This window comes from Ambystoma mexicanum, chromosome 5q, assembly GCF_040938575.1.
Source record: "Ambystoma mexicanum isolate Mex_15411 chromosome 5q, UKY_AmexF1_1, whole genome shotgun sequence".
NCBI lineage: Eukaryota > Metazoa > Chordata > Amphibia > Caudata > Ambystomatidae > Ambystoma > Ambystoma mexicanum.
In genome coordinates, this window is record NC_090933.1 from 109,135,066 (window position 1) to 109,160,046 (window position 24,981).

The 24,981-nt window shown below is 50.0% G+C and overlaps 1 protein-coding gene across 2 annotated transcripts in view; it reads right to left on the bottom strand.

Moving 5' to 3' along the window:
• GALNT4 (polypeptide N-acetylgalactosaminyltransferase 4) overlaps positions 1 to 19,303 on the bottom strand; it is a 492,533-nt gene extending 473,230 nt beyond the window's left edge. For both annotated transcript variants that reach the window (XM_069620611.1, XM_069620612.1), the window contains exon 1: positions 19,088 to 19,303. The gene's annotated coding sequence lies outside the window, so the exon portion shown is untranslated. The remainder of the gene's footprint in view (positions 1 to 19,087) is intronic.
• Positions 19,304 to 24,981: the final 5,678 nt, after the last annotated feature.

Consider the following 24,981-nt stretch of genomic DNA (forward strand, 5'->3'; position numbering starts at 1 on the left):
TCCTGCCATCACCCCCACCCCTCCTACTAAATTCATGACAAGGAAGAAAGCCAGAAAACACTGCAATCACCCATACTATTTTAGACAGATTCCTAGTGGACCCATGATTAACAAATACATCAAGAGGTATCCACTCAGCCAGCCATACCGACCAAGGGACATACAGATCTATCCAGGCTATGATTAGAGACACCTGTATGGACAGCTTGGACTAAACCACCAAGAAGCCATGTTGCTGATGTCATTAGAGACATCACGACATAGCAGCGTTAGACATGAAGCACACGTGTCATCCGCACTTACGGGACACAAACACACCCTCCAATACATGAAGAACATGAGCGTACAGTTCTATAGTTAGAGGACAGATACATATACATACTGTCATTGTTTTTATTATTTTTGCCATTAGCCAAACGCAGCCTGACAGAGCCAAGTGTGACTAACCTATGGAAATATAGCATGAACAATGTAGAAACCACGTTATAAGGCTTAGGAAAATCACAGCAGGCCTCAGGTCTCTAAGCAAGAGACGAGCTGAGCTGATTCAGGCTGGACAGAGAGCAAGACGTGCAAGACAGGACCTGTAGCCAAGGTCAAGATATACGGATGACATTACAATCCGCAGACGCAAAGGGACCAGATGCAGAAAATATTAATAAATCTTCATAACTCAAAGCTGCACAGCTGAAATTCGTGGTCTCTGAACACGTGACAAGGCCGAAGCAGACAATGGACAGGGATCAACGGTGGGAAAGGAGGGATGATCCTAGGCCGCCAGACACAGACTGCAACAAGTGTTGCGCCTGTCAGGAGAGCACTATCATAAGGGAGAGGTGGTACACACAAGTTACAATACAGATACATAATCATTCTCATCACCTTGAAGAGGTACACAGTGAGCTGAGAACCTTTGCAGATGCCAGGCCTGGGGACGTCACCTCTAGCCAATCACAGTTCGGTGCCCTAGGGGTGGGTAGCAACAGGCAGGAACCAATTATAAGTCCACAACACTGCAACAATGTTATAGTTAGTAACTTGGGGATGGAACAGGACAGCCACCTGACATGCGAGGGCCAGTAGAATAACATCCATTATGTCCTATATAGGTAATACAATACTCAATACCCAATCACTTGGCCCGATAGGTTTTCTGGAGAGGGGCCCAAGTGGTGACAAAGTACTGACGCCATCTGGAAGTAAAACCAGCCTGCGAGCCGAGGAAGAGCGAGATGTGCATGAATATTTTCTGTTCATGTGCTGATCCCTTTTGGTTTTGTCTGTAATAAACCGCAGTTTGAACTTGCCGTTGACTGAGTCCTCCATGTATCCTGGGGGAGGGTGTGGGGCCCTGCAAGTCCGCGGACCTTCAGTGTCTGGCATACTTGAAGGTCTGGCCCGCCACAGCGGACTGGGGGGGTGGCCTCCCCACCTGAGGCCGACACGAGACTGTGAAGCATTGGAGCGGGTATAGGCTCCGGTAACAACGCTGGCCCTGCAGCGAGGGGTGGAGAGAGATTGTGAGACAACAGGGAGTCAGGATCAGAGTGGAAACATAACGGATGACCTGCACCCAGTGGGAAGGCAGTGGTGTGGGCCCTATACAGGGCAGCTGTGGCTGGGGAGAGCAATTGAAGGAAAGGAGAACGTGGTGGGGGAGTGGAGTAACACAAACCTGCTTGGAGGATTGTGGGGTGGACATTCCCACCTGGTAAACCGAGGAGAGGCAGAGGCACCAGTTGGAGGGGGGGGGTAAAGACCTGGAAGTGGGTATGAGCTGCACAGATGAGCCGTGTGAGCAGAGGGTGGAGGCACGAAGTGGCCCAGGACCTAATATAACATCAGATAAGGTATTGATTACGGAGATCACGCACAGCCCAGCTCCTGAAGAAGTATTTTGGGCACGAATCTCTGAAGAGCCCAAGTCACAACACCGACTGGGTATACAAAACCGCAGTATGTCCAAGTCTCAAAAATCTGGGAAGAAACAGTCAAAACACTTTGAAGCCTGAGCCCCAGCCAGGATGACAACAATGGGGGAGAGATCCACGGAAGAGGCCATGCAGGCCAGGATGCTGGACCCTGGGGGGGGGCATTGGGTGATATAAAAAAAAATGCTGGGACAAGTACAGGCAAGTATTCAATTGCTGGATGGCAAAATGGACACCCTTACATGTAAAGTAGATCACATGCAAGTCTGTCTGGATAAACATGGAGAGCGCCTGGATGAGGTGGAGGGACGAGTGTCCACAGTTGAGGACGACACCACCTCAGCCACAAGAGACCTGGCCACTATCAAGAAAACAATTAAAGAGCAGACCGATAAGCAGGATGATCTTGATTCCATGTGTCGGCGGAACAATCTGCGCATTGTAGGGGTACTTGAGTTGGCGGATCAGCAGGACATGGAAGGGATGGTGGAAAAGCTGCTGAAAGAGGTCCTGGGGGGCAAAGATTTCTCAGAGGTGTTCATAGTAGAGAGAGCCCATCGTATACCAAGTGGCAGGAGACCGATGCTGGGTGCCACGGCCGCTGATCACCCGACTACTCAACTATCGTGATAGGGACCTGGCACAGCGCAGGGTTAGAGAAAAAGGTCCCTTGTCATATCAGAATTCCCTGATCCGTTCGTTTCCCGATTTTTCAGATAAAGTTCAGACATCCAGGAAAATGTTTATTGATGTCAAGAGAAGACTCAGAGAGAGGAACTTGAAATATGCTATGCTATTTCCGGGCAAGCTTTGGGTGGAACATGATGTTAAAGTGCTTTCCTTCTACACCCTGGAAGAGGCGAATGCCTTCCTGGAGACTTTGCCTAGTGCGCCACGTCGCTGACAGAACGATGAACTGGGGGGAGATGAGCTTTGGCAAGAGCACCAGCGGTCAAGCATGAAACAGAGTTACAGGTATTTGAATAACGTCAACAGAATGGTCGGGGGGGGGTCGAGCACCGTTAAAGGTTGCCTGGATGGCTGGGCACTCATGAGCACCCAAGTGGGAGCATATCTTGGCTGTTATGGTTGGTACGGTTGAGGGGTGGCGGATAACAGCCAGATTGTGGTTGCTGGTAGGGGTAGAGGGAGGAATGACAGGGGGGTTACTCTTGGGGATTTACAGTGGATAGGGAGGTTACTCACTTGTGGTGCATTAGGGACGGGGACGACATCACGAACTGCAGGTTGGGGAGTTCCGGAGGGCAGAATATCATTGTGGATTTAATATGGCTCAATCACTTAGATACTTAACTTGGAATGTCAGGGGTCTGAATTGTCTGTCCAAATGCTGCAGGGTTTTGTTGTACATGCAACGTCATCAAATAGACGTGGAGTTCCTCCAGGAGACTCATTTGACCCCCGGTGGGGAATTGAAATTTGGAAAAAACTGGGGATGCGGTCTGTATTTCTCCTCCTGCTCCTTGTACTCTAGGGGGGTATGCATTCACCTGCGAGCCTCTGTGGGGTTCTGCCTGAACTCGTTGGTCAAGGACTAGGAAGGCAGAGGCATTTTGGTGCGCTGCACTATACAAGGTCGGCAAACGTTAATAAATTACTATTGGCCCAATCAAGACACAGTGTAATCCCTGGGGTGGATAGATCACCAACTGGAGAGTGCGCCACACAGGGAGATCATATAGGGAGGGGACATTAATTAAATCTTGGATCTTGACTGGGATACGACGGTGGGAGTTTGCAATTCATCGCCCAAGGTGACTAGCAAATTGCGAGATCTATGGGGGGTGGGAGACATTTGGAAGGTCATGCACCTTGGGGTTACAGGGTACACATTTCATTCATCGGTCCATAACTCAGCCTCCCGGTTGGATTATTTCTTGGTTTCTGACTCAATTGTGGGAAGGGTCTCCGAGGTATCCATGTTAGCATGTACATTATCGGGTCATGCCCCGGTGTTGATGACCCTGAAGGTCCCAGGTCGAGAGGGCAGGAGACCGCCATGGGTGTTGAAAAGTGCAGGGCTATCATATGGGGTGTCCCAAGAGGATCTAACTAAGGCTATAGACACCTTTTTTTTTAGCTTAATGAGGGATCAGTTGAATGTTATGCAATGCTATGGGAGAGTTTCAAATGTGTTATTGGAGGGGGGGTGCACCTCGAAAGAGGCCAGGGTACTAAAACTAATCCGTAGAAAACTAGCAGAACTAGAGGCACACATTCAACAACTGCCGTCAATGGCACCTACACCTACACTCGTAGAAGAATCCAAAATTAAGGAACAGCTACAAATGTTTAGGGAGGTAGCAAACAGGGAAGTGACATTTCTGAGGGGGGAAGGCAGAAATGGGACAGTATGTGTAGGGGCAGTTCCTAGGCAGGTTGTTGGCAGGGGCTGCGAGAACGGACATGTCTAATGGTCGAGACACATCGGTTAAAAATGTACAAGGTATAGGGAAATTCGATATTGTCCCAGCGTTTTGCACATTATATGGACAACTGTATGCCACTCAGGTACAGGATTCCCAACATGAGGTGAACAACTATCTAGACCAGGTGGCGCTATATTGGTGCACAGACATGGAGAGGGAATACCAAGGGGCTCCCTATATCACTGGGAGAGGATTTGTAAGCGATTAAGTCCCTGCCATATGGAAAGGCTCCTGGCCCCGACGGGTACACAGCAGAGTTTTATAAACCGTTTGCAGAGAGGTTGGCCCCCCACTTGCTGAAGATCCATCACTAGGGTTTGAGAGATGGCAGATTGCCGGATTTCTTGAGGGAAGCAACAGTAGTAGTCCTGCTGAAGCCAGACAAGTAAGCTAATGACTGCTCATCCTACCGGCCCATATCTCTAATTAACTTGGATAATAAGATCCTGGCCAAGATATTGGCATCCAGACTGGCACCATTGACGCACAGGGTGGTGAAGGCAGACCAGTCAGTGTTCATCCCAGGGCACTCCACCTCATATGGGCTATGCAGGATATTTGGGTTAATGTCCACAGTGCAATGTGACGAATCTGTGGTGGAGACACTTCTTGATGCCACAAAGGCATTTCACTCAGTCAAATGGCCCTTTCTGTTTACAATCCTACGAAGGATGGGGATGAGGGAGGGATTTGTTTCTCTAGTCTCACTGTTATACACATAGCCCAGGGCCAGGGTCAGATTGAATAGGTTGCTCACACATGTAATACCATTGGAGAGGGGCACGAGACAAGGGTACCCACTCCTGCCACTGCTATTTGCATTGGCAATTAAACCCCTAGCTGAGCTGATCAGAGATCGTCACTTGGATAGAGGGGTACAGCTGTGTAAACATAAGCTAATCATCTCTCTCTACACAGATGATATGGTGTTCTATGTCAGGGACCTGCAGCGTAATTTGGACCCAATCATGGAGGATGTTGTCCGGTTTGGAGACTTCTCTGGGTTCAGGAGTAACGCCACAAAATCGGTTCTCTTTCCGTTAAAGGAGGGCAGTGTACAATTTAGAGATTGGTTTGGGTTCCAATGGCATGGGGTATCCACGCGATACCTGGGGATAAATATATCCTGAACTCCCGGGGACCTACACAAACACAACTATCAGCGAATACTGGGGCAGGCCAAGGTGACGATTTATATGTGGATGAATCTGCCACTTACCCTGTACAGGAGAATATCTCTGGTTAAAATGGTGTTATTGCCTCGCTTTCTATATGTTTTTCTTAATAGGCCCCTGGCAGAGCCAAGGGTATACTTTCGGGAGTTAAGATCCATAATACTGCAGTTCATATGGGCCGCAAAGCAGGTCAGGATTTCTTGGGAGAAGCTTGTGGCGCCATTGGAGGGAGGGGGGTTGGCACTCCCAGATTTTGAAACGTATTACAAGGTGGCCCCGGCAGGGTTTCTTCTCTACTGGTATGGGGATGGAACAGATAGGAGACATGTGGAGGTGGAAAGGGCATTACCGTCCCTGTTTCTACGGTCAGTTATACTGACAGCACCGGATAGAGCCTCCAGGGCAACAAACATGGTCGAGCTGACCCGCAGATCGTGGGTCCGCATGGAGAGAAAGCCAAAGGGGAGGTGTTCTATTCCCCGAATCTACCAGTGACGTACATACCCAGGGCCCCACTGACCATTGAAAAACATTATGTAGTATGTATGCAATGGGCGAATAGAGCCAGCTTTCGGTTTCCTAGTGGGCAGTTCCTAACGTTGGAAGCGATGAAAGAGAAGGGGCATCTCACCCCAGTAGATGCGTTCTTATACTTCCGGCTGAAGAACTCTCTGAAACAAGTGTTCCCGAGCTTTCCCCCAAGAACCGGAAATGGAACCAAATTTTAGACAAAATGCTCAGGAGGGTTCACGAGAGAAGGGTGATATCTATGTTGTATGGGACCTTCTAAGGTCGGAGGAGCGTGTTCCTTCCAAAGCAAATAGGAGAGTTTGTTGGGTTGTGGGATATATGATGAGGCATGGAACTACTGTTGTGGGGAGACAAGGAGAGTGGCCATAAACGCCAATTTCGAACTGATCCATTTCAAATATTTACATCAATTCTCACCCGCCTCACTACATAGGTTTTACCCGGATGCATCAGAGGGTTGTGCAAGGTGAGGCACAATCCCGGCTGATTTTCTCCACCTGGCATGGAATTGTCAAGCAGTTCTACTGTTTTGGGAAAAGGTCTTTGAGGTTTTGAGTGCGACAGTGGGAGACGATATGGACCCGGACCCGCTGACTGCGCTGCTGGGTCATACAGCCCAGATCCCAAAGGGGGTGAGAAGATTGGCTGGTCTGTTACTGGTCCTGGCGAAAAGGCGAGTGGCGATGGTCTGGGGCGGGACTCAATCCTCGAGGGTGGAACAGTGGCGTGCAGATATTCTGTACTGTAACGAAATGGAGACGTAACTTGGCAGATTGTCACACGCCCAGACTAAGCCCAGGGACATCTGGGGTCCGTATCTACGTTACCTAATTGCTTCTTCTCAGACAAGACATGGGAATACTTGATATCCCCCCTGGGGACCTGCACGAATGGCATGGGCACAACAATCTGAAAAGAGAAAGGGGACAGAGATACACCTGGTGTTACCAATGAGAGACAGCTGTCCGAACTACTAAAGCCCAAGCGATATTAGGGGACTGTAATGTGCTACTGTTGTGAAGTATGAACAACTTAAGGAATTGGGGAGAACAAACTACCAGCACTGTGTTAACGAGGGGTTGTTATTAGTTACTGTGTTGTGCCCTATGTGTTGCTGTATGGCGCTGTTTCTGATTTAAAAAAAAATAATAATCTGAAATTACACTGGAAGCCAGCATCAATCCATAAATCTTGGGGAAATGTCCTTGCACTCCTTATGATTTAATTTAAGCTGCTTGATTTTTAATGAGACTCAATCATTGTTATGACAATTGATGCTGCTGCAAAGGTGCATTAATCAAAATAGGAGAGGATCCAACCCTGGAGATATCAACTTTGCACTGGTAGCCAACGAGGGGCAGGATGTGTTTAACATCTGAAGTTGCAAGTACACTTTTGTGGCTATCATGCCAACCTGCACCACAAAGAACAAGTCACAATCAAAGATAAGGTTTTAAGATTGAGTGTTCTTGATGATTGGGAGTTCATCAATTAAGGCGAGCAAATGGGATATTATTTGTAAATGTGGTGCCCAAAAATATGTCCTCAGTCTTGCTGCCATTCAAACAGAGGCTGCTGATTGCAACCTCTGCCCTTTTATTTGCTTCGCTATCGGGGGTTCTGTGCGGTCTCATCCACAAAGTTGCCAGCAAGTGGTGGATAGACAGTTCATCCTGTTCTGGCACCGGCTTCGACCCCCGAGGAGGCCAATAGAAGAAGGAATGATGGGGTAAATGTCAAAAGCTTATATTGTTTACACGAGGAAAGGCTATATCTGGCGCACCAATTATTAACGGTACTAGTCAGTTTCAAAATCCTCCGATTATTACGGGTATTACTATAAAAAAAGTATTACAAATGCATGTTACAATAACATTATAGATTTGGTCATCACCCAGTAAAGCTCCGGGCTGGCTTAATTCTGCTTGGATTAAAAGGCTTAGTGCAGTGCCAACTATTCCGGCTCAGGCGCCAAATACTAAGTAAAGGGTGCCAATATCTTTATGATTTGTAGAAAATAGTCATCGAGTAATTATCACAGGTAAAATGGACGAATAGGTGCAGAGTTGTAGCCTCTGTCATAAAGGTTTAAATCCATTTTTTTATCAATCCCCGTAATGTATAGCATATAAAATTGCAAATTCTAAAGAACAACTGAATTCTCATCGGGGCTCCTCCCATCCACCCCCCAACCCGCCCCCCCCGCGGGAGAAGCTAGGAAAAGTAGATTAAAGATTGTTGTTTTTAGAGTTTAGCTGTTAACTAAAAATTTGTAGGATAAAAGCCATCTAATCTAGAAAGGCCTTAGCTTAATTAAAGTGTTTGATTTGCATTCCTTTCTGTTTCCTGTTGTTTGAGGTCGGGTGCTGAGTGTTATGTCCGCCTTGCGTCAGGCTACGCAGTGACGCAAGGCGTCCAATAAAAGCCCCGCCCCCGCTCCGCGGAGGCAGTTCCGGGGCAGAACACCAGCTAAGCGTGTCCGTGTCTTGAATGCCCCCGCCGGAGCTGCGCAAGCGAGGCCTTCCCGCGGGGGCCCATTATCCCGGTCTCTCGCCGACGCCTCGGCTGAGACAGGACTCAACACTGGCGACGAGAGATGTGAACCCGACGGCACGCATGCCAATGCATAACAGCTGATCGCAACATCAAGCGACAGCAGAAATTTTGGAAACACGGTGGGGGGGGCACACAAACCCCTACCCACCCAAAGTTGTTCCTCTGCTGCTAGGCCTCATAAACCTCTCCCTATACACTCACAACGCTGGATCAGCCCCAACACGCAGCCGCACGGCACCAGAAGCCATCAACACTGCGCAACAGGATCCTGGCTGGGGGAGAAGGCACTCCACTCACGCCCCACACGTGGACACATACAAGGAAGGACGAAGAACCTCACAGGGGCACGCCGAGGTGAGACATCGACCCCCACACGTGACAAAGTGAAGCCCAGTCATGGCGACCGGCACATCCACCCCCAGGCCCGGCACGCCATCCAGACTGGCCGCAAACCTCGGGGTCCACACCACAAGCCCACCCACAAGGTAGCTCCTCAGTGATGATCCATCCGTTTGACCCCTACACTGACCCATCATCAGTTGGCCCAAGATGGCAACTGTGGCTACAAAAGTTTGGGATGGCAATGGAGTGCAAGGACATTACCACTGCAAGAAAGATGAGATCGCACCTATTGCTGAGCGTGCGGGATGAAGTGTTACGCATCTTCAATTCCCTGACAATAGATGACGGCCTGGATGTCTACCAGCAAGCGAAGGATGCCCTCACGGCCCATTTTCTCCCACAGCTCAACCCAGATTACGAGACATTCATATTCTGTACAACAATCCAGCTGGAAGAGAAGAAGCTAGACGCAGACCACACCAGACTCCGGAAGCTGGCAATATCGTGTGAATTCACAGACATCGAGAAGGAAATCCGAAGACAACTCATCAACGGTATCCAATCAGAAAAACTGAGAAGGATGGTACTGAGTGAGAAGGGCATTTTGTTGACCCGAATCCTTGAGCTGGGCAGCCAGAGGGAACTAGCTCACGCCAGAGCAGCACACATGGGCACAACCCTCCAGAAACTACAGCCAGCCCTCACATCAGCCACTGTGGCCCAGATCACAAATCGCCAACCTACGAGGGATGAGACTGGTGGAAACTACACGCACTCCAGGTGGCAGCCCCGATCCCCGGGACCCACGGAATGTGGGTGGTGCGGAGGGCCTCGCCACGGAAGACACAACTGCCCGGCCCAGGGGACCACATGCGGCGCATGCGGCAGGAAAGATCATTAAGCCAAAGTATGCAGGTCGTCAGGCGCACAGCAACAGACGCCCCAAGCACCCCAGGAAAGGAGTGGGGGAAAGAAAAAGAAACACGCCAGCGCCCGGCGAATCGAAACCACAAACTCCTCCACGGAGGAAGAAGGTGATGACACAGCACGTGCCCAACAAGACTCTGTGAACGAACAGTTGAAGAAAGGGAGGAAAGTCTACCTGGTGTCAGCCCTCAACCAATGAAACGCCACGCCAAGGAAGAAGCTCAGAAGATGTAAATGCCAGGTGGCGATCCAGAACCAGAAAGTACTGATGACAATAGACACCGGGGCCTCGGTAAAAGTAATGCCACTGACCACGTTCAGGACACTCCAGCCCCAACCTGACCTGAAAGCGACGGACACGCTACTATTTGCATACGGGTGCAAGACCCCACTACCCATAGTAGGCAGTTTCAGTACCACCATCAACCACGGCAGGAAGGAGCTACAATCAAAAATCTACCCGGTGAATGCGGGCATCAAATGCCTCCTGAGTGGAGACGCAGCTGAAAACCTGGGGTTGGTGAGCTTCATCTACGAAGTGACTGGCTCACGAGAGGTCGAGAATATGCTAGAAAAATACCTCAACCTACTCAAGGGGATAGGATGCCTGAAGGGAAAATCGATCAGGCTACACATTATCGAGTAGGTCCAACCAAGAGCAGTACGACACAGAAGGACGCCGTTCCACATGCGCGACCAAGTGGAGAAAGAGCTAAGGGCACTGGAGAAAGCTGGCATAATCGAAGAAGTGACGGGGCCCACGCCTTGGGTCTCCCCCATGGTGGTCACGAAGAAGCCAAAACAACCTGGCAAGGTCAGAATATGCATAGACATGCGCCAACCAAACGCAGCAATCAAGCGGGAGCGCCATATCACCCTGACACTGGATGAGATAGTGGCAGACCTCACCGGGTCCAGGATATTCTCCAAGGTAGACCTGAACGCTGGCTATCACCAGTTGAAGCTACACCGGGACTCCCGGTACATAACAACTTTCTCAACGCACATTGGCCTATGAAGGTACAAGCGCCTGAGTTTTGGAATCTCTTCGGCCGCCGAGGTCTTCCAGCAAACAATACAGGAGGTGATCCGCGACATAGTGGTAGTCCTAAATGTCAGCGACGACATTCGGATTCATGCCAGCAACAGAGAGGAACACATGAAAAGACTCCACATGCTCCTTGGCAGGTTAGAAAGCGCAGGACTGACGATTCATAAAGAAAAATGTGAATTCCTGAAGAACGAGATATCATTATTTGGTTACACGTTCAATAGCACAGGCATCTCAGCGGACCCACATAAAGTGGCGGACATCCAAGCTGCTACCCCCCTCCCCACCCACCACGCCAACTGTGGTGCGCAGTTTCCTAGGAATGGCCACCTACTGCGGGAGGTTCATCCCAAATCTGGCCACGCTCTCGGAGCCCCTTCGAGAACTCACAAAGGCCAGCACAAAGTGGGAGTGGGGACCTGCCTGCCAAGAGGCGTTCGAGCACATAAAAGCATCATTGTCAGCCGACACCACAATGGCCTTCTATGACACAGCACTTCCAACTGAACTGTACGTGGACGGAAGCCCTGTGGGCCTAGGGGCCATCCTCACACAAGTGACGAAAACAGGTGAACAGAGGCCGATTGCCTATGCCTCCAGGGCACTAACACCGACGGAGCAACCATACTCCCACATCGAAAAAGAGGCAATAGCCGTGCGATGGGGTTGCCAACACTTCCACCTATATCTGTACAGCCGATAATTCAGAACTTATACAGACCACAAACCACTGCTCCCCATATTCACTGGCACATCCTCTCACCCTCCGGCCCGGATCGCCAAATGGCTATTGCACCTCCAACAATATAACTTCGAACTGGCATACCAGCCTGGCAGTGGAAACCCGGCAGATTTCCTGTCAAGACACCCGACAGCGGCAACACCCAAGGAAATCCATGTGGCAGAGGAGACGGAAGAACACATCTGCCAGGTGATACACACTATGATGCCTCGAGCAATCAGCCTGGACGACATAGTTGAGGCCACACAAAGAGACCCCTGCTGCAACCTGATAAAGGATACAATCATCTCAGGGGAATGGAGGTCGTTCCTGCGGAACATCCACAACAAGACAGCAGAGGTGAAAGATTTCCTCACGGGGGTCTTCACGATCCGGCAGGACCTCTCCATCACGCAAGAAGGACTCATCCTCCGTGGAACCCGAATCATCGTCCCCCTGAGCCTTCAAGACAAGATCGTGGCGTTGGTACACGAGGGCCACCAAGGGATAGTACGAACCAAAGCCCGGATTAGACACCGCGTATGGATCCCCCAGATAGACAACAAAGTCGAGCGGCTGGTCAGCACCTGCCTCCCATGCCAGATAACAGGGCCTCCGCCCAACCCAGAGGCTATCCAATCGGCAGTGCGAGGGTCTGGCAGATGGGACGCAATAAGCATAGACTTGTGCAAATTAAAGGAAGGCATCTACCTACTGGTGGCCATTGACGACCACTCCCGGTACCCAGAAGTCGAGATTGTCAACTCCACGGCAGCGGAGGCGGTCATACCCGAGATTGAAAAAAATTTCGCGATGCACAGACTACCAAGAAGAATCAGGAGCGACAATGGCCCACCTTTCCAAGGGGAAGAGTTCAAACAATATCTCAAAGAGCTCAACATCCGCTATCACCACATTATGCCGAGATGGGCAGCCCGTTGGCTGAGAAATGTATGTTTTGTTTATTTGTTCAGTTAAAATAAAGGAGGAATGTTATGTCCGCCTTGCGTCCTGCTACGTGGTGATGCAAGGCGTCCAATAAAAGCCCCACCCCCGCTCTACAGAGGCAGTTCCGGGGCAGAACACCAACCAAGCGTGTCCGTGTCTTGAATGCTCCCGCCGGAGCTGCGCAAGCAAGGCCTTCCCGTGCGGGCCCATTATCCCTGTCTCTTGCCGTCGCCTCGGCTGAGACAGGACGCAACACTGAGGTTCCAGTTCCGGTCGGGAAGGTTTCTGTATCCGAGTTTTGGTTTCCTGCAGGGGGGAGCGTTGGTCGCGGGCAAAGGTGCAGGAGGTGAATATCAGCTGTGTTTCAGAATGGGTAAGTGGGAACGCCATTTGTTTGTGGGCGGGTAGGCATGTGCATGGGTTTGGAAGAGATGGCGGTTTGCGAACGGCGGGGGCGAGCGCCTTAGCCCACGAGGGGCACGTTCGTGTAGGGAGGTGGCCTCAGTCAAGGAGTCCTTAGGCCCTGTAGCTGGGTGGTTTGCGAATGTACTTTCGTTACAATACTTGCTTCCATGCTACGACGTAGCAGCAAGGAGCAGCATGGGGGGGGGGGGTTTCCAACCAAGCGCCATGTGGCGAGTGTGGGCTGCTTAATTGCGGTTTGGGGGCTTAATTGGGGGAGGGCTCAGCGGTCGAGGCCATTTGCTAAAGGCCTGCGGGGTGGCTGTGCGTCACTGGTTGCGGTATATGGGGGTGGGGGGCGGGGGGGAGTGATTCACATTGGCCCGGTGAGCTTCAGGGGGCAAGCAGGGAATGCACACTGGGGAAGGAGAGGAGGTGGGTGACGACCAACATTACAAGAAGGCAACCGAACGGGGTCACAAGGCCCTCGGAGTTGGGGGAATACTTGGATTTCATGTCAAGGGGGTGGCAGCTCTCAGGGCCGGTGCGATCCACACCAATGTATGGGTCATGGTAAAAGTGACGTAGGGTGCAGTACTGGGGATGGGTCACAGTTACGTGTACTGGATATGTCTGGGCCTCCGACATTGTTGTGCGCGGGGAGGGGAGTGTGTATTGGTAAGGAAGGTTAGATGATGACTGGCCGGGTGCTTATACCGCGGGCGCACCTTGGTTGAGGAGAGTTTATGGCCCGTGCCTTAGTGGGCGGCCTTCAGCTATTGGCAGGGATGCTTGCTTTATGGGATTTGCAGTTGGTTTTCGCCACGAGGCCTGCAGAGGTGGCTGTGCCAGGGAAGTAAAGGGACCATTCACGTAGCATATGGGTGCATGTTTTGTTGTGCCGTTCGCACCGTTAAAGGGGTCATCGCTTCCGCTAGACCCCTGGGAATGGTTGGGTGCGTAGGATGGTTTAAACCACAGGCAGCGCAGGTAATGGGGTGCATCGCGTCCTCTAGACCCTGGGGAATAGTTGGGTGCATAGGATGGTTTAAACCACAGGCAGCGCAGGTAATGGGGTGCAATGTTGGAAGGGCAGTACGTTATATTTTGTAATGGTGGAGCCCCGATGCAGCGCTCGTGAGGGGCTCCAAGTTTAGATTTAGAATAATGGTGTTTTGAGACAGAGAAAACGGCAGGCGGTATGGTTTAGGTATTAATTAAGGAGGTGAATACGTCCGGGAGGCATGATTAACATGCAAACATTAGTATGGGAATGGTGAACAGAACCCCGGGCCAGGAGTCTCGCTGGGTGATTTGAGCAATGAAGCGGTTACAGAGAGGCCGCGTTTAGGTGGAAATCCACAGTGCAAGGGCCATGCGTAGATGGCGGTGTTTCCCGTGAGGACAGACAATAATTCCTGGGAAGGAGAGGTATTTTAACCCTAATTTGGGGCAATTTTTTAGTCCATAATAGGTCCAATGCTGCGTCCAACTTCAAAAGGTGATACTAGCTGACAGGCAACAAGTTATGAAAAGGGGTCGTACAAATTGAGACTCAGGCTCCAAAGCAGTTTTGGTGTATGGGGGGAGTGGAAGGCACAATTTAGCGTTTAGGATCCGGTAAAATATTGTAACAGGTTTGTATCTGGTAAAATATTGTAACGGATTTTGAAACAATACCCGCTGAGCCACGAGGTAGACAACTTTAGGAGATAAAAGAGCTGGAAGGGCCGGGGCATACAGCAAGAGTGATCAATGGCGGTGGTAGCGACATGTAAGGGCCAGAGGGTGCAGCAGGTAGTATATCACCAGCAATTTGCGAACGCCCCAGGGTACATATTAAGAACCCGGAATTGCACTGGAAGCAAGACCACACGGAGCACCATGCATTTGCTGGATCCCCCCCTCCCTGAGCAAAGAGGTGCAGGTGAGTGGGGTGTTTGGCGGGTGCGACGAGGGCAGGCCCAGCAAAAAGGGTAGGGTCACAGGGGGCACGCAGTTCCGAGCAGGGCTGTCCAAGGTTAGTTGAGGGGTGGGGGAGGAACAAGAATACCCAACAGGGGTATACGGGCTTCTATACCTTTCTTACACATTGTCGGCCAGTAGAACCAATGGTTACTTTTACAATTACACCCAGTAATGCAAGGGCAGTAGACCCTACCAGGGGCACGGGGACACCCTACCACAATTCCCATAACCTGTCAGATGGACAGTATACTTTTGGTGAATAGTGGAACACTTACGGCATGGGGGTGGGGGAAGGTCTGCCAACAAGGAGCGAAGGGGTTGGGTGTCAAAAAGGCAGAAGAGAAAACATGGCTGGCTGGAAGGTTTTGAGCTGCCCATAAAGACTCAGGTAATACGAAGTGAACTTCGGCAGTTGACCAAGTCATCCTGACGACCCAGATTCTGAATAAACCGGGCTCAAATCAGGCACCTTCGGTTATATATGCATGGTTTGAACAAGGTATATTGAGGGCTCTGGGCAACAGGCCCTTGTTGGAAGCAAGACCACACGGAGCAACACGCATTTGCTGGATCCCCCTCTCCCTGAGCAAAGAGGTGCAGGGGAGTGGGGTGCTCTGGCTGGTGCGACGAGGGCACGCCCAGTGATAAAGGTTTGGGTCATGGGCGCACGGAGCTCTGGTTGGGCTGTCAAAGGTTAGTTGACGGGGGGCAGATTAGTAGGGTCTGGGGCACATGAACACCGTACAGCGGTATACGGGCATCAATACCTTTTCTTACCCTTCAGCACTGAGCAGACACATTGTCGGGCCACAGAACCAGGGTTACTTTCACAATTACAAATAAATACAGTAATGCAAGGGCGAGGGGGTTGGACGTCAACAAGGTAGAAGGGATTTAATCATTACATCATGTACACGATGTACACCAATATATTGAATTTCTAAAGATGATTTAGCAATTGGCTTTGGTCCACCGACTGATAGTGTGCAGGGGACGGGAGGATTCCTATGTCGAATCCTCATTACTCTCCTTGTTCTTTACAGGGGTTTTGTGCCATGACCCCTGTCCCTCTCCCGCACCTGAAATACATAAATAATATACAAACCAACACTTGAATTACTGATTACCAAAAGGAGTGCACCAGTGTCTCAACCCAACAACAAGCAAGTCATCCTTGGTGAAGGGCAGGGTTAAATTAAGGGACAGTGGAAACTCAGGGGTTGCAAGAGAGACACTTCTCACAAGGGCGAAAGATGGAGTCAGTGATCTTTGTCACACACACTGCCGGACACGTTCGGAGCCCCCTTTCAAATGTGTCAATGTCAGGTTGCATGTGAACGCGCTTGAATGTGATGTGAGTGTTTGAGCAAGATGAATGGGGATATGGGGGTTAGTTTTGAAGCTACGACCTGTTCTCTGGGGGGGAACTCTATGCCGCCGGCAACCAGCAGAGAGTCGTGGCGGAGTCACAGGTCGTTCCCTTTAGCAAAGCACTGGCAGACCCGTAGGGGGCGGCTCAGCCAACAGCTTAGAATCTACGGTGCCCAGGAGTAATAGACTCAGGGGAGGCCCTGGGAAGAAGGGGAGGGGTTGGGAAGAGGAAAACGAAGAAAACGTAAAGGCCAAGAAGGGAAGTCGGGGGGGAACAAGAAGAAGGTGGCACAGCAAGGTTTGTAAGGAAACAAGTAGGGGAAGGGATAATTGAAGGAAAATACCTAAGGAAAGGGTAAGTGGGGATGGGGAAGGGCTCGGGGGAGCAGCAGGGGAAGGTCCAAGTGGTATGGGGGGAGTAAGCGCAAGGCTGGGTGGGAAGAGACTGGGATACTTGGGGAATAGAGAGAACATAACATGGAGGCCAGGGGTGGGGCGGGTGTAATGGATTACAGGGAACAGACCATGGAGGCAAAGGGGGTGGGAGGGCGGGCGAAAGAGAAGAGAACCGGAAGGAGGAGGAGTGGTGAGCCTCTGGAATGGAAGTGTAAGTGCAAGGGATAAACGGACGGGGGTAGACTGGGGTAAGATCTCTGAAGATGGATAAAGGGGAGAGAGAACAAGGGGAATGGAATGAAGGTGAACCAAGCACACCGAGACGGGAAATGGGAGATAGAAATGAAGCCGGGATCACTTAGCGCTAGACTCAGATGGCTGGTTGGGCAGGTAGAACAAGGGAACAGGGAGTTGGTACAGTAAGGGGACGATAGCACAGAGCAGAGTAGAAACGTGTACTGTGATATTGGACACCGGAAAAGTAGTGTCTGTGAGTTAGAAATGTGTACTGTGAATAAGGACACTGGGAAAAGTGTCTGGAATAAAGTTCAAAATGCTAACAAAGAATGGCCATGGGTAGAGAGAAATCAGTAGCGAGGGCCGGGCTCAATCGGAAGGGTCCACCGGACACGGACGATGGGGGGTGTACTTAAGAAGCCACTCCCGGCGTAGAAGAACCTGTGGTGTGGTGGATACACGGATCGCCTGTAAGATAACTCCTTGACTTTATGCAAATAAAACTTGCTGTGGCATTGTGATTTCCAACTTGAGAACGTGTTTGGTCTTTTATTCTGAGATATCCATCCCAGGGTGGAGGGGTTGTGCAGGGGGTGTATGAATGGGGCATACACAATGTGCAGTAGGGGGAGGCGCAGCAATGGGATACCCCCGCTAAGGCTCACTGCCTGCCCTAACATGGGTTATTAATTGTACGCCCTCCTCCATAGAATTGGAATGGAAACTCACAGGTATACATCAGCAAAACCGCTGGCTTCCTCTAAACATTGAACAGACATTGTAGAATTGCTGAGTACTTAGTCACCCCGTTTGGCACCAACCACACTTCGCACTGGAACTGGCCCAGTTCAACTTGGTAAGCGCTTCAAACAATCTCTCAAGGAGAGAAGGATGTCCATTGGCACTCTGCAACTACATGGGCATCAGCAAGATGTAATTGGGGGCGTATTGTCCCCTAATGTTTGATCAATGGAACAACCTAGCAGACATGTTACTGGCCATTGTCCTCAGTGATGGGCATGCTCTCATTGCCTCTAGCAGGAGCGGTGCGTTCCATACGCTGGTATTCGTGATATGTTGCACACTTTCAGGACCCCACGTTAAAAATGTCCCAAAAATCATTCATCCAAACATTAACCCAGCCAACCGCCTTCCCTAGAGTCTCTCCGGAGAGACAGGATTCGTTAAAGCATGGCTGTCTTCACGTCTCGCAGCCCCATGGCCTCTCCCTACAGCAGCAGGTGCTCACGAAGTTCTCTTGAGTGCTCAGAACTCAAAGAAACCTTTCAAATGCTGGTTCAACAGGTCTGGTAGGAAGAGCAGCGAAGTATGCTTTATAGAGAAGCCTCTGCGCTTTGATGCTACTACTACAAAGGCGTATTAACGTAACATTCGCGCTCCTTTCAAGCATAGGTGCAAAGGAGGTCAATAAGGAGGGCACGCGAGTAAGAAAAAGACAGTTACAAGTTCGTTGTTATGTTCGATGTATACCTTATTTCCATTTTCGAAACGTAATAATCCGACACGGATATTTGCAGATATGGAGCACACTCCTCCATGTGGCAAGCAGGCAAAAGTGCATATTGTGGTCAGTGGCAAGTAAGGTAACCATAAACATGGAAACCTGCTGCCATTATTTCTACATCCGGTACAGGCCAGCAATAGAAAGTTTAAACAAGCGGCATGCGGTATTCGGTTCAAACGTGGGGCTGTGGTGTTAACAAGGGCAGCCCGGCCCGTAACCCCCATTAAATGCCCCTGGCTTGCCTCCTACGTTGCACCCCATTCAGCTGCGTGTGCAAGGGAGGCGTCATTGGGCTACTCAGAATAAAGAGACTAGGCACGAAGTTCAGAGGGCACGCGGAAGCGCGGAGAGGCGGGCTCAGGACATTCGCACACACGCACTGAACTTGATTGACACCCGTCATGCTTTCAGGAGAATATGTACTGCTCACTCAAGCCTGGCAGGGAGGCGGACCCAAGATACGTCAGGATACTAAACCAAAGAACGAGCCTGTGTGAGTGCCACTCACCGGTCACGTGTAATCACTCGCATTTAGTAACAAGTAAAGCACACTTACAGTGTAGGCGCCAGCGCCAGTCAGGGGCTCATACTGGTGGTCGCTGGCTTTTTTCCGTCCTAAAGTGCCCCGTATTTACCAGGGGTGAGCTCGACATCCACGGAAGGAAGGTCCAGGGGATAGCAGTTACGTTCGTCCAGTGGCAGATCTCCGAGGCAGGCTCTCTCGCCGCCCTCCCTTTTTACACTTTCTCACTGGGTCACTTCCTTACTGTGGAGCCGTGCCTCTTCCCCTCCTCTCTCTACAACTCAATCCCTCCCCCTTTTAGCTTCATGAGATCACAGTTTCTTCAGTACAGCCGGAGCGGCGATTTCTCCCTGTTGAGACCAGACCAGGCTGTGATTTTATCCAACAGCCATCAAAAGATATTTATAGAAACCGAACAGCAAATGCGTGTTTAACATTTTGATGTAAAATGACTTACTTCGACAGTGAGAAAAATGTATTAGGCCGTACTACTTTATTGTTGAGATTCATTTTGTTATTGTGCTGCTTTAAAGTTTCAACCAAAAGATATTTCGTAACAAGAACATACGTATTTATTGTGCCTTGAATACTTCTGCATGCCACTGCTGCCACTTACCATTCTACAGGTCAGAACACATTGAGACAGCAGGCTGGATACATGCAACCGGATTTGTTTTGGTTCGCATGGATGTGGTTGTTAGGAGTGGCCCAATGTTGAGGGCGTGTGTGTCCCCTGCGTTTCTGTGCGAGGAAGCGTCATGACGCCCCTCTAATAAAAAGGGCTCTGCTGGCACGTTCTAGTCAGTGCAGCAGAGCCCGAGGAAGCTCCGGGTTTTCCCGATGGAGTCAGTGAAACAGGCGGATGAGACGGGGCATGGATGTGGCTCCTCGGTTCCCACGTCTGTTCTGCTGCCGAATAGCCCTTCCAGTGGACTAAGTATTGCAGGGTACCATGTTTGTATCGAGAGTCCACCAGTCTTTCCACCTCGTATTCCTCCAGTTCAGGATCATTTACCCTTGGTAGACGGGTGTACCGACGTCTCTGGGGATCAGGCTGGTATGCTTTCAAAAGAGAGGTATGAAACACCTTACCTCTGCACTTGCGCGATCTGAATGACACCTGGCCTAGTAGGATCGTTTGTCTGTCTTCCCCTTGTTTCCCCCCCTCCCTGCCTCGTCGCGCCTTGAAACACTCGTGTATAGGCGCGTTACAAATACCATATCATATCATATCATATCCTCTTGAGTCTGGCAATCCCCAACCAAAAGGCTACTGGATTGACGCGAGAGATGATAGGAAATGGTCCTATGTAGCGTGCCGCGAACTTCCCTGGGTGGACCCAACGTGGCAAATATTTAGTTGACAGCCAAACTTATGTGCCTATACCCCAAGCGGGATCTGGTGACCTCTTCCCATCTGCATACCGCTTGTATCTTATCCTGCTAGCTTTGAGATTCTGGATCGCCTCCTTTTGTATGCATTTTAAGTCACACAAATGTTAATCTATGGCCGGTACCGTCATGGAAGGTATGCCAAACAGTGGGATATGTTTGGGATGGAAGCCGTAGGTGAAGTAGAAAGGGCTGCAACCCGTAGCGGAGTGTCTGGCGTTATTGTAAGTAAATTCAGCTTTTGGCAAGTATTGGACCCATTTGTCCTGTTCTTGGTTGCAAAAGCAACAAAGGTATTGCTCCAGAGTTACATTTAGACATTCTGTCTGTCCGTTGCTTTGGGGGTGAGTGGAATGTTCGACTTCCTGTAGGAAAGAGAGAACGACCCCCAGGATTTGTTTACCTGCATGTATCTCTTCATGTCCCTGGCTACCGCTGGTATCCTCTCCCAGACTTCGGGACAATGAATCTGCCAGTACGTTGTCTTTACCTGGAAGATATGTTATTATGAAATCGAATTGGGAAAAAAAGTAGGCCCACCAGGCATGTCTAGAATTGCAACACTCTATTTGTTGGAGAACCTTCAAATTTCGATGATCGGTGCGAACCAGCAAAGGATGGGCTGCTCCTTGTAACAAGTGTCTCCATTCAGTGCAATCTTGGTGGATGGCCAACAACTCCAGTTCCTTCCAGGACAGAATAATTCTTCTCACTTGGAGTAAGTGTTTGAGAATAATATGCCTTAGGATGTTCAATGTCATCTTCACCTGTTTGCAATAGTGCTGCTCCAATCGCGCCTCCAGAGGCGTCAGTCTCCACTATAAAAGGAAGGGACTGATTAGGTTGTATCAAGATGGGTGCTGAGGTGAAGGTCTTTTTGAGTAGTTTGAAGGCTTGATCGGCCTCCAGGTTCCATTCAAATCTCTTCCCTTTCTTTAATAAATTGGTTATGGGTAGTACTATGTTCGAAAACCTGGGAATAAACCTCAGGTAAAAATTAGACAGACCCAAAAACCTTTGTATGTCCTTTGGATTTATTGGGGTAGGCCATTGCAGCACTGCTTTGACTATTTCGGGATCCATCTGAACCCCTGCCTTTGAAAGAATAAAACCCAAGTATGACCCCGAAGAGGCCTTGAAGGCACACTTCTCTGGCTTGACCAGTAGCCGATGTTCCCACAATCTCTGCAGTACTTCTCTGACGTGTCTCCGATGTTCAGCAGGAGATGAGGAAAAGACCAAGATGTCATCTAAGTATACTAATACAGAGGTATAGAACAGGTCCGAGAGCACCTTGTCCACAAAACGCAGAAATGCTGCGGGGGCATTCACCAAGCCGAATGGCATCACCCGGTATTCGCAGTGCCCCAGAGGAGTCCTGAAAGCGGTCTTCCACTCGTCTCCTGCCCTTATTCACAAGAGGTGATAGGCGCCCCTTAAGTCAAGCTTGGTGAAAATACATGCTCCTTGTACTGCTTCCAGGATTTCTTTTATCAAGGGCATCGGGTACCTGTCTCGCACTGTCAAGCTGTTCAAACCGCGATAATCGATACAGGGTCTTAGTTCTGTCGTTCCCTTCTTAGGAATAAAAAACATAGAAGCTCCAGCTGATGATCCGGACTCCTGTATGAGTCCGTTCTGGAGGTTAGCGTTCAGATATTTCCTCAGTGCCCTTTTTCTGGTAGAGACATTGGATACATCCGGCCGAAAGGTACGGAGGCCCCTGGTATTCGGTCCATGGTGCAGTCTTGCGCACGGTGTGGTGGCAGAGAGCGGGGAAGCTTGTTCTCGAATATATTATTATTTATTTATATCAGAAAATTGTTGGTAGTAAAGAGGCACTGTCTAATCTACAGAAATAGACACTGGAACAGAGGTTCCTTCAACTGAGGCTGGGATTTCTTGTAGCAGACAGTTCTGGGTAAAATATGGCGAATGGAAACATATGGTATTTGCTGACCAGTCGATCTTCGGATTATGCCTACGCAACCACATCATTCCCAAGATGACCAGAAAGTGGGCCGCCCTGATTACGTCGAAAGAGAGCTCTTGGTGCTGAAACATTGACATCGTGGCTGGACATGTTTCTTGAATAATTGGTCGCGACGTAAGTGGTTTTCCATCCACCCCTTCCACTGGAAGGGGGTTGTTCTTGTTCTGTAAAGGAATCATTCTTTGCTGTGCCCACTGGATGTCTACAAAGTTTCCCGCAGCTCCACAGTCCAGCATTGTGAGGACTTCCACTGTGGATGCTGGTTCAAAGGACAGTCTGACGGAAAACACCATGGGTCGGTTGTCGTCGGTTTCACAAGTTTGTTGAGTTACATTGCAGGGACCTACTGCCTCTACCCAGGAACTTTCCATGCTCAAGGCGCGCTTCCCGAACGTTTTGGAGGGACTTCAGGACAGGTGCATAGTAGGTGTTTTGAAGACCCACAGTACATACAGAGCCCTTGATCTTTGCGCCTCTTCCGTTCTTCCGATGTCAGGGGCCCTCTAGTAGTACCGATCTGCACAGGTTCTTCAGTCTGAACTAGCGAGGGAAGATTCACTGTAGGGTTTCCTAAAGACAGAGGAATCCTGGCTCTTCTCCTTTCCTGTCTTCTTTCCTGCATACGGAACTCCAACTTGAGGGTTAAGGACAGTAATTCTTGAAATGAGGCAGGGTGGGCCACTCTAGCTAATTCATCTTTTAAGTCTTCGTGCAGGCCTCTGCGAAAAAGTGTCTGTTGAGCTGAGTCTGGCCAGCCAGCATCTACGGCCAGCCTTGTAAAGGCTGAGGCATATGTCTGTACGTCTTGAGACCTTGGCGGATGTCCAAAAGGGCTTCATATGAAGAGTACTGGACTTCGGGACGATCAAATCTTTTTCGTAAAAGCTGAGTAAACTGTGCATAGTCATTTATGGCCGGATCGGCTTGGGCGATCAAGGGGGTAGCCCACGCCAGGGCGTTGCCAACCAGGTTGGATAATAGTAAGCCGACCTTCGCCCTGTAGAGTTCATAGGCCTTAGGTCGGAAAGTGTAGTACACCATGCAGGCGTCAATGAACTCCTTTAAATGCCTTGGGTTGCCATCCTATTTCCCAAAGGAGAAAGTCAAAGGGGGCAGGTCACCTCGGGGTGTCATCTCGGGCGGCCACTTGCTGCCGTAGGTTTACGTTTTCAGAACGTAGGTTCTAGACCTCGACTTGGAGACCTTGTAAGGCGTTCACTAGTTCTTGGTACTGCTCCAAGGTGGCCATGTTGGTCTTTTGGTGTTGCAAACTGTCAGAAGTTGAAGCATTCCCCCCCCCCCCTGACTCTGCTCACCTGGATCTTCAATAGAGCCTTCCTGTAGAGATACCGTCTGTCTTTCTTAGTTGTTTCCTCTTCTTCTCCTTTCTTTTTAACCTTCTTGTCCTTCCGCTCGTGTAGATAAGGACGAGCTCCACCTGAGGCCACCACAGCGATCAGATGAAGCCTGAGGAACAAGCCCCTTAAAACAGGGAAAACGCCTACTACGCAGAAAATACCCTGCAATGCGGGATAGATGGTTAGATGGCTCGAAGAGAAGGTTGGCAAGGCTGATGATAGCCTGAGGTACTTAATGAAAGCTCTGGGAGTCTTGATACTGGAGACGTCCTTGTAAAAGCAAAGGGTCCAAAGTCCAATGCAAGTGGAAGGAACAGAACTTTTCTTTTTGGACAATAACTGTAGGAAAGAAGAAGGAAGCACCTGTCCAGCATCGTAGAAAGCCAAACAGGATAAGGAGGACTGGGTGGGATATACTTATGGAAAGGTAAGAGAAAGGTAAGAATTTCAGAGAGAGCGGGAGAGCGCGAGAGAGAGAGAGAGATTGAGCAGGTGAGAGAGGGAGGGGGGAGAGAGAGAAAGAGCGAGAGCGTGAGAGAGAAAGAGAGAGGGATAAGGAAAGCAAATGAGAAATACAGAGATAAGGAATGTCGGCTATGCACAACAGCGGAAGATCGCTGTGATGCCGGAGTTTGTTACGAGACATAACTAGATAGAAGAAAGCTACAAGGATGGTTCCGCCAAGCAGAAGGGGAAATACACGGAATGCGGCAGAAAGAGAAAGGGACAAAAACAGAAAAGAGAGTCTAAGCTTCCGACGCCGGCTCCAGTACAAACAAGGGAGGAGGAGCCGGAGTCGACGAACGCGCAACGAAGCGAAACAAAGGCGGAAAAAGAAGGAGGAAACAGTAAAGAAAGGGAACTCCCAAGGATATGCCATGAAAGAATAAAGTGATGAGGCAGCGTACAGGAGTACCTGCCCAGAGGGAAAAACACAGAAAACACAGAACAGGGAGCACTGGGAACTACTAGGAGTGTCAAACACCAGGTTGACAGAAGCAAGTTGCAATGCACCTGGCAAGGGGCGTGGCCAGGCTCTAACCAGTCGGTCTGAGTAAACACTAGACGTAACACAGAAGTGAAGAGGCGGCCTAATTGAGCTTGCCACTTCTTCCACGGCCGCAGCGTGACTGTGGCCTCCAAGCAAGCCTGGCAGACAACGAAGAAAACAGCTGATCCCATAA